The sequence below is a fragment of the Arachis hypogaea genome, chromosome 17, assembly GCF_003086295.3.
Source record: "Arachis hypogaea cultivar Tifrunner chromosome 17, arahy.Tifrunner.gnm2.J5K5, whole genome shotgun sequence".
NCBI lineage: Eukaryota > Viridiplantae > Streptophyta > Magnoliopsida > Fabales > Fabaceae > Arachis > Arachis hypogaea.
In genome coordinates this window covers 72,404,897-72,412,444 of record NC_092052.1, presented here as the reverse complement: position 1 = coordinate 72,412,444, position 7,548 = coordinate 72,404,897, and the positions used below count along the sequence as shown (strand labels likewise).

Below are 7,548 nucleotides of genomic sequence, written 5' to 3'. Positions count from 1 at the left end.
AATTTTAGCCAGAAAATACCTGAAATCATAGAAAAATACATAAACTCATAGTAAAGTCCAGAAATGTAAATTTTGCTTGAAAACTAATAAAAACATAGTAAAAACTAATTAAATTATACTAAAAACTACCTAAAAATAATGCCAAAAAGCGTATAAATCATCCGCTCATCAGTTAATTAGCTTTTAATTTCTTTCTTGTTTTTGAAATTAAATAAATAAATAAAATAAAAACAAAAATATTTTAATTCTAGTTTCTCTTTTTACTTCTTAATTTTTGAATTCTTCTATCCTTTCATTCGAATTCTTCATCTCATTCTTCTACCCTCATTTTTCTTTCTTCTTCACATCTCACATGGAGCTCTCTATTCTTTGACATAGAAACTTCCATTCTCTTTCTTTTTGTTTTATTTTTCTTGTTTATGAGCAAGAACAGGGATAAAGAACCTCTCTTTGATTCTGATCCTGAACCTGAGAGGACCCTAAGGAAGCATTTATAACAAGTTAAAGCCCAACACTCTGGAAGAGACCTCACAAAACTTTTCTAACAAGAAACAGAAAATACAAGCATGCCAGCCGAACAGAATAATGGAGGAAATGCAAGGAAGGTTCTTTGTGACGTCACTGCACCCACTTTTGACTTCTATGGAAGAAGTATCTCTATACTTGCCATTAGAGCAAATAACTTTGAACTTAAGCCTTAGTTAGTCTCTCTAATGCAACAGAATTGTAAATTTCATGGACTTCCACTAGAAGATCCACATCAATTCTTATCTGAATTCTTGCAAATCTGTGATACTGTTAAGACCAATGGAGTGGATCCTGAGGTCTACAGACTTATGCTTTTCTTCTTTGCTCTCAAAGACAGAGCTATAATATGGTTGGATTCTCAACCTAAGGAAAGCCTAGACTCTTGGGAAAAGTTGGTAAATGCTTTCTTGGCCAAGTTCTTTCCACCTCAAAAGATGAGTAAGCTCAGGGTGGAAGTACAAACTTTCAGACAAAAAGAGGGTGAATCCTTCTATGAAGCTTGGGAAAGATACAAGCAACTGATCAGGAAATGTCCTCCTGACATGCTCTCAGAATGGTCTATCCTAGGAATCTTCTATGATGGTCTATCTGAGATGTCCAAGATGTCTTTTGACCATTCTGCTGATGGATCACTCCACTTGAAGAAAATGCCTACAGAGGTGCAGAAACCCATAGAAATAGTTGCAAACAACCAATTCATGTACATTTCTGAGAGAAACCCTATGAGCAATGGGGTTGCTCAGAAAAAAGGAGTCCTGGAAGTTGACACTCTGAATGCCATACTGGCTCAGAACAAGATCTTGACCCAACAGGTCAATATGATCTCTCAGCATCTGATTGGATCACATGCTACAACTAGCAGCACTCAGGACACCTCCTATGATGGAGATGCCTATGATCCAGATCAACCCATGATCAAATAGGTGAATTTCATAGGAGAACCCTATGGAAACACCTACAATTTCTCATGGAGGAATCATTCTGACCTTTCTTGGAAGGATCAACAGAAGCCTCAGCAAGGCTTCAACAATAATCAAGGTGGAAAAACTCAGAATAGGTTCAACAACAGACCACCATTCACATCTTCTCAACAACAGATGGAGACTTCTAAGCAAAGCCTTTCTGACTTAGCAATCATAGTCTCTGAACTCTCTAAGACCATTCACAATTTTATAACAGAGACTAAATCCTCCATCAAAAATCTGGAGGTACAAGTTGGTCAGCTTAGCAAGAGAATTCCTGATACCCATCCTAACACTCTTCCTAGTAACACTAAAGTGAACCCAAGAGAAAAGTGCAAGGCCATCACTGTAGAAGTTGAGGCCGAACCTGAAGGGGATGATCTGGCGTTGAACGCCAGTAAGGAAGACATCACTGGATGTTCAATGCCCACAAAAGCACCATCACTGGCGTTGAACGCCAGTAAGGAAGGCCTTACTGGGCGTTCAACGCCCAAAGAGGTACACAAGCTGGCGTTGAACGCCAGTAATAGGGTAGCTAGGCATTTAATGCCCTCTCAAGAGTTCTCTATTGAAAAATTGAAGGCAACTAAGGCTCCTGAGGAGGCTATAGAAGTTCCCTTGAATGCGTTGTTACAATTCATGGATTATGAGGATCACTCCTCCTCTGATGAGGAAGAGGAAATCAGGGAAGAGGAAGTTACTCATTACCTAGGAGTCCTCATGAAGCTAAATGCCAAGTTGTTTGGCACAGAGACATTGGAGGAAAAACCTCCCGTGCTAACCAAGGAACTCAATGCATTGGTTCAACAGAAACTACCTCAGAAGCTGCCAAACCCCGGACATTTCCTAATTCCTTGCACCATAGGCACCATCACCTTTGAGAAGGCTCTGGGGAGGAAGAGGATGAATCCATCATCCTTGGAAGATCCTTCCTAACCACTCCAATGCCATCATTGATGTGGCAAAGAGAGAGCTGATTATATAGTTATGGGAGGATCACATCTTGCTTAAGATGCCTAACCCTAATTGTACCTCGGACAAAAGAGAGACAGTTGTACAACACTTAGTATTCCAACCCTCTCTCTCAGTGTAGAGCTATACAGAACCCCCAGACACCAACTCTAAGTTTGGTGTTGGGTAGCCATTATCAAGCACTGAAAATAAAGATACTAAGAAGGAAGTACCTAAAGGATGGAGGGATAAAAAGATCCCTACTGAAGGCCTCTCACCTGGCATGAGAGTGGTCTTCACTGACAATTCAGTGATTCCACATATAGTGAACAAGATCCTGTCTCTAGAGCATGTGGAGCTCATCCATGAGAGCACAGACAAGAAGTTTACTGTACGGGGCAAAATTCTGAGCCCCTATCCATCTATGTAAGGAGCTAACCGTCAAGTTAGTGACGTTAAAGAAGCGCTTGTTGGGAGGCAACCCATCAATAATTAATGTTTTCTTGTTTTTCTTTAAGTTTATTTAAGTTATGTCAGTTTAATTTTCATATTTGTTTAAGTTTGTGATCATGTGGAGTAGTTAGAACAGAAATAGAAATAGTCAGAGTTAGAAAAAGAACACCTTGGAGCAGGAACTTTACTGGCGTTGAACGCCAGATAAGGAGGCCAGAGTGGGCGTTCAACACTCATCAGGAGTAGCATTGCTGCCAGGGAGCATGAAGCTTGCATTGAATGCCAGCCAGGGAGAAGATACTGGGCGTTTAACTCCCCGAAAGAGGCAGAGACCTGGCGTTGAACGCCAAGAAGGAGCACCCTAATGGGCGTTCAACGCCCTATAAGAAGCACATAGCTGACGTTTAACGCCAGCCAGGAGTAGAAGCTGGGCGTTCAATGCCCATAAGGGTGCAGAGAATTCGAATTCCCTAGTCTCCCAGGACCAGTGGGTCCCACAAAATCTCCACTTACCCCACCTTCTTATCTCTTTTACTTTCACTCTTCCCCACATACTCTTCCCTATAAACCCTAAACCAATCACATCCATAACTCCCACCAACCCCCACCCACTTCAGATTCAAAATTTCTCACCCAATTCCCACCCATTCATTTGAACTCTACCTTATCCCAACCCTATAAATACCCATTCTTTCTACCCTTCATACACACACCATTCATACACTTAAGCCCCACTTGGCCGAATCCTCCTTTCTCCCTTCATCTCTTATATTCTCTTTTTCTTCTACTCTTTTCTTCATATTTTGCTCGAGGATGAGCAAATCTTTTAAGTTTGGTGTTGGAAAAGCCTTGCTTTTTGCTTTCCATTCACACTTATGGCACCCAAAGTAGGAGAATCCTCCAGAAAAGCAAAGGGAAAGCTATTGCTTCCACCTCTGAACCTTGGAAGATGGGGAGATTCATCACCAAAGCTCATTAAGACCACTTCTATGAAGTAGTGGCAAAGAAAAGGGTGATTTCTAAAGTCCCTTTTAGGCTAAAAAAGAATAAGTACCTAGAGATCCAAAGAGAAATCCAGAGGAGAGGTTGGGAAGTCCTAACCAATCCTATTCCAGAAGTTGGAATCTTGATGGTACAAGAGTTCTATGTCAATGCATGGTTCATTAAAAACCATGACACAAGTGTGAACCTACATCCAAAAAATTGGAGCACCATTGTCCGAGGGCGACCCTTGGATTTCAGCCCAGAAAGTGTAAGCTTGGCGCTCCATTTGCAAATGATACAAGGAGACCCACATCCTTACACTAGGAGAGTCAATTTTGATCAGAGGCTGGACCAAGTCCTTTCAGACATATGTGCGGAAGGAGCTCAGTGGAAGAGGGATACTCAAGGCAAGCCTGTCCAACTGAGAAGGCTTGACCTCAAGCCCATAGCTAGAGGATGGTTGAAATTCATCCAATGCTCTATCATCCCAACTAGCAATCGGTCAGAAGTGACCATTGACAGAGCCATCATGATTCATTGCATCATGATTGGAAATAAGGTGAAGGTACATGAGGTGATACCTCAGGAATTGTACAACAAAGCTGAAAAGCCTTCCACCTTAGCAAGGTTGGCATTCCCCCACCTTATATGTCATCTATGCAATTTAGCAGAAATTTTCATAGAAGGAGACATCCCCATTGAGGAGGACAAGCCCATCACTAGAAGAGGATGGAGTAAACTAGAGAGCCTACACATGCACCTCAATAAGAGCATGTGGAGCTTCCTCAATAAGACATCATTGAGATGCCTAAAGGGATGTATTTTCCTCTCCAAGGTTATTGGGACCAGGTGCACACTTCTCTGGGAGAATTAAGCTCCAACATGGACTAACTGAGGATGGGACATCAAGAGCATTCCACCATCTTCTATGAAATAAGAAAAGACCAAAGGGCCATGAGAGAAGATCAAAGAGCCATGAGGGAAGAACAACAGAGGCAGGGGCATGACATAGAAGAAATCAAGCACTCCATTGGATCCTCTAGAAGGAGTAGTAGCCGTCATCACTAAGGTGGATTCATTCTTTTTATCCCCTGTTATTTATGTTATTTTTCTGTTTTCCTTGTATTTTGTTTCATTGTTTGTTTCTAGTGCATGATCATCTTTATTTATTTCTTAAAGCTATGAAATATTCCACATATACATCACCTTGCTTAAAAGAAAATTTTAATTGAAAAAGAAAGTGAGATACTTGAATTTCGAGTTATATATTAAGAATAGTTCAATTATTTGATGTGGTGGCATTGCTTTTGCTTTCTGAATGTATGAGTAAACAGTGCATATTTGATGTTGGAGTAAGGAATGTTGGCTCTTGAAAGAATGATGATAAAAGTAAAGTATTATTGGTAATCTGAAAAATCTAAAAATTGATTCTTGAAGCAAAAAAAAGCAGCAAAAAGCAATAAAAGAAAAAAAATATATGCAAAAAAAAAAAGAAAAAAAAGAGAGAAGCAAGCAGAAAAAGCCAATAGCTCTTTAAACCAAAAGACAAAAGCAAAAAACCAGTAGCTCTTTAAACCAAAAGGCAAGAGCAAGGATCCAAGGCTTTGAGCATCAATGGTTAGGAGGGCCTAAAAGAAGAAATATCTTAGCCTAAATAATTCAAATGAGCTGCTTCCCTAACTATATGCTTGTGTTGTGAAGGTGTCAAGTGAAAAGTTTGAGACTGAACAGTTAAAGTCGTGATCTAAAGCAAAGAGTGTGCTTAAGAACTCTGGACACCAGTGGCTGGGGATTCTAGCAAAGCTGAATCACAATCCGAAAGGGTTTACCTAGTTAAGTATCTGTGGCATTTATGTATCCGGTGGTAATACTAGAAGACAAAGCGCTTAGGGTCACGGCCAAGACTCTAAATAAGCTGTGTTCAAGAATAAAAAAGAACTAAACTAGGAGAGTCAAAAATATTATCTGGATTCTAAGTTCCTAAAGATGCCAACCATTCTGAACTTCAATGGAAAGTGAGATGCAAAAACTATTCAGAAGCAAAATGCTACTAGTCCTACTCATCTAATTGAAACTGAGCTTTATTGAAAACTCTAAGATTCATTGTATCCTTCTATTTCTTTTTATCCTACTTTATTTTTGGTTTCTTGGGGACAAGCAACAGTTTAAGTTTGGTGTTCTGATTAGCGGATATATTTTATACGCTTTTTGGCATCATTTTCATATAATTTTTGGTATGTTTTGTTTAAGTTTTATTATATTTTCATAGGTTTTAGTGCAAAATTCATATTTTTGGATTCTAATTTTAGTTGTTGTGTTTTATGGTAATTTCAGGTATTTTCTGACTGAAATTGAGGAGCTTGAGCAAAAGTCTGATTCAGAGACAGAGAAAGGACTACAGATGCTATCATGATCTGACCTCCATGCACTCGAAGGAGCATTTCTGAAGTCACAGATGTTCAAATGGAGAGCTCTCAAAGGCTATGGAAAGCTAACATCCAGAGCTTTCCAGAAATATATAATAGTTTATACTTTGCTTTGGAAATGAAGGCCCAAAACTAGCGTCCAATGCCAGCTACCATCCCATTCCTAGCGTCCAACGCCCACAAGGGAGTAGTTGGCATCCCAACGCCCAAAAGGGAGTCCCAAGCTGGCGTTCAATGCCCCCAAAGATGTCCACTGCTTGATCAAACCAACAATCTTTGTGGGATCGACCCTCACTCACCTGATGTGTTACTTGGACGACCCAGTATACTTGCAGGTCTATCTATGCGAAACGTGTGGAGTCAATTTTGTGCACCATGAAGTTGAGCACTTCCCTCGCTGACGACTTGAGCTCCATGCTCGGCCGAGGGGCTTGTCGAGCTGTTGTCATCACTATCTTCTGTGGGGAAGTGAGTCATCAATCATTCCATTGTTGTATTCCCAGCAGCCATGGCAACTGCAAGAAAATGGAAAGAAAAGCTAAGTTAGAAAGTCGAGAAAACAGAAAATTTGGAAACAAGTAACCAGGTCGGGAGACCAAGACAGTAGTAAGATTCGAGCCTCACCCACACATTTACGCCTAGATTCCCGGTCCTCCATCAGTAAATGCAGATTAAGGTTTTTTGTACCAAAAATTTCCAACAAGAGGTCGGCAATTTTACGGTTCTCCGGACTCAATCCGTCATAGGACACCTTTATCAAATAATCGGAGCCAACACCAAAACCCCAGTATGTCGGGATCCGCCTTTCACCCTCCAAAGTAAGCTAGAAAGGGTGGTGACCATCAGCCGGCCTAACCTTGAAATAAGTGCTCTTAAACCCATCGAAGGAATCTTCACAAAGTCCAAAGATTCGTCGGTTTTGCACTGCTTGGAAGGACATGTAGCCCTTTTTATGTTTCCCTTATCGAGTGGGTTTGGTGAGTAGAAAGAGGTAGAGGAATACGTTGACAGAGACGGGGAGCTCCAAATACTCGCACACCAACTCGAAGCACCGAACGGCGGCTGGTGCGTGGCAGAAGTCAACCGATTAAAAGATTTCAAATAAGAGAATAGCATTGCACGTATAGCTCTTAACCAGCTAAGATCTGCCTCACCAATTTAAAAAAGAGTTGTCACAAGTTTTAGAAATAAAGATACTGGGAGTATGAGTCCCAGGTCGTCTCCCAACGAGTTGCAGGAAAGAG

General features: G+C 40.8%; 1 non-coding gene across 1 annotated transcript; it reads right to left on the bottom strand.

Moving 5' to 3' along the window:
- Positions 1–968: 968 nt before the first annotated feature.
- On the bottom strand, positions 969–1,072 carry LOC112768717 (small nucleolar RNA R71). Its single transcript, XR_003186114.1, has one exon. It is a non-coding gene; the product is annotated as a small nucleolar RNA R71 (small nucleolar RNA).
- Between the last annotated feature and the right edge of the window lie 6,476 nt (positions 1,073–7,548).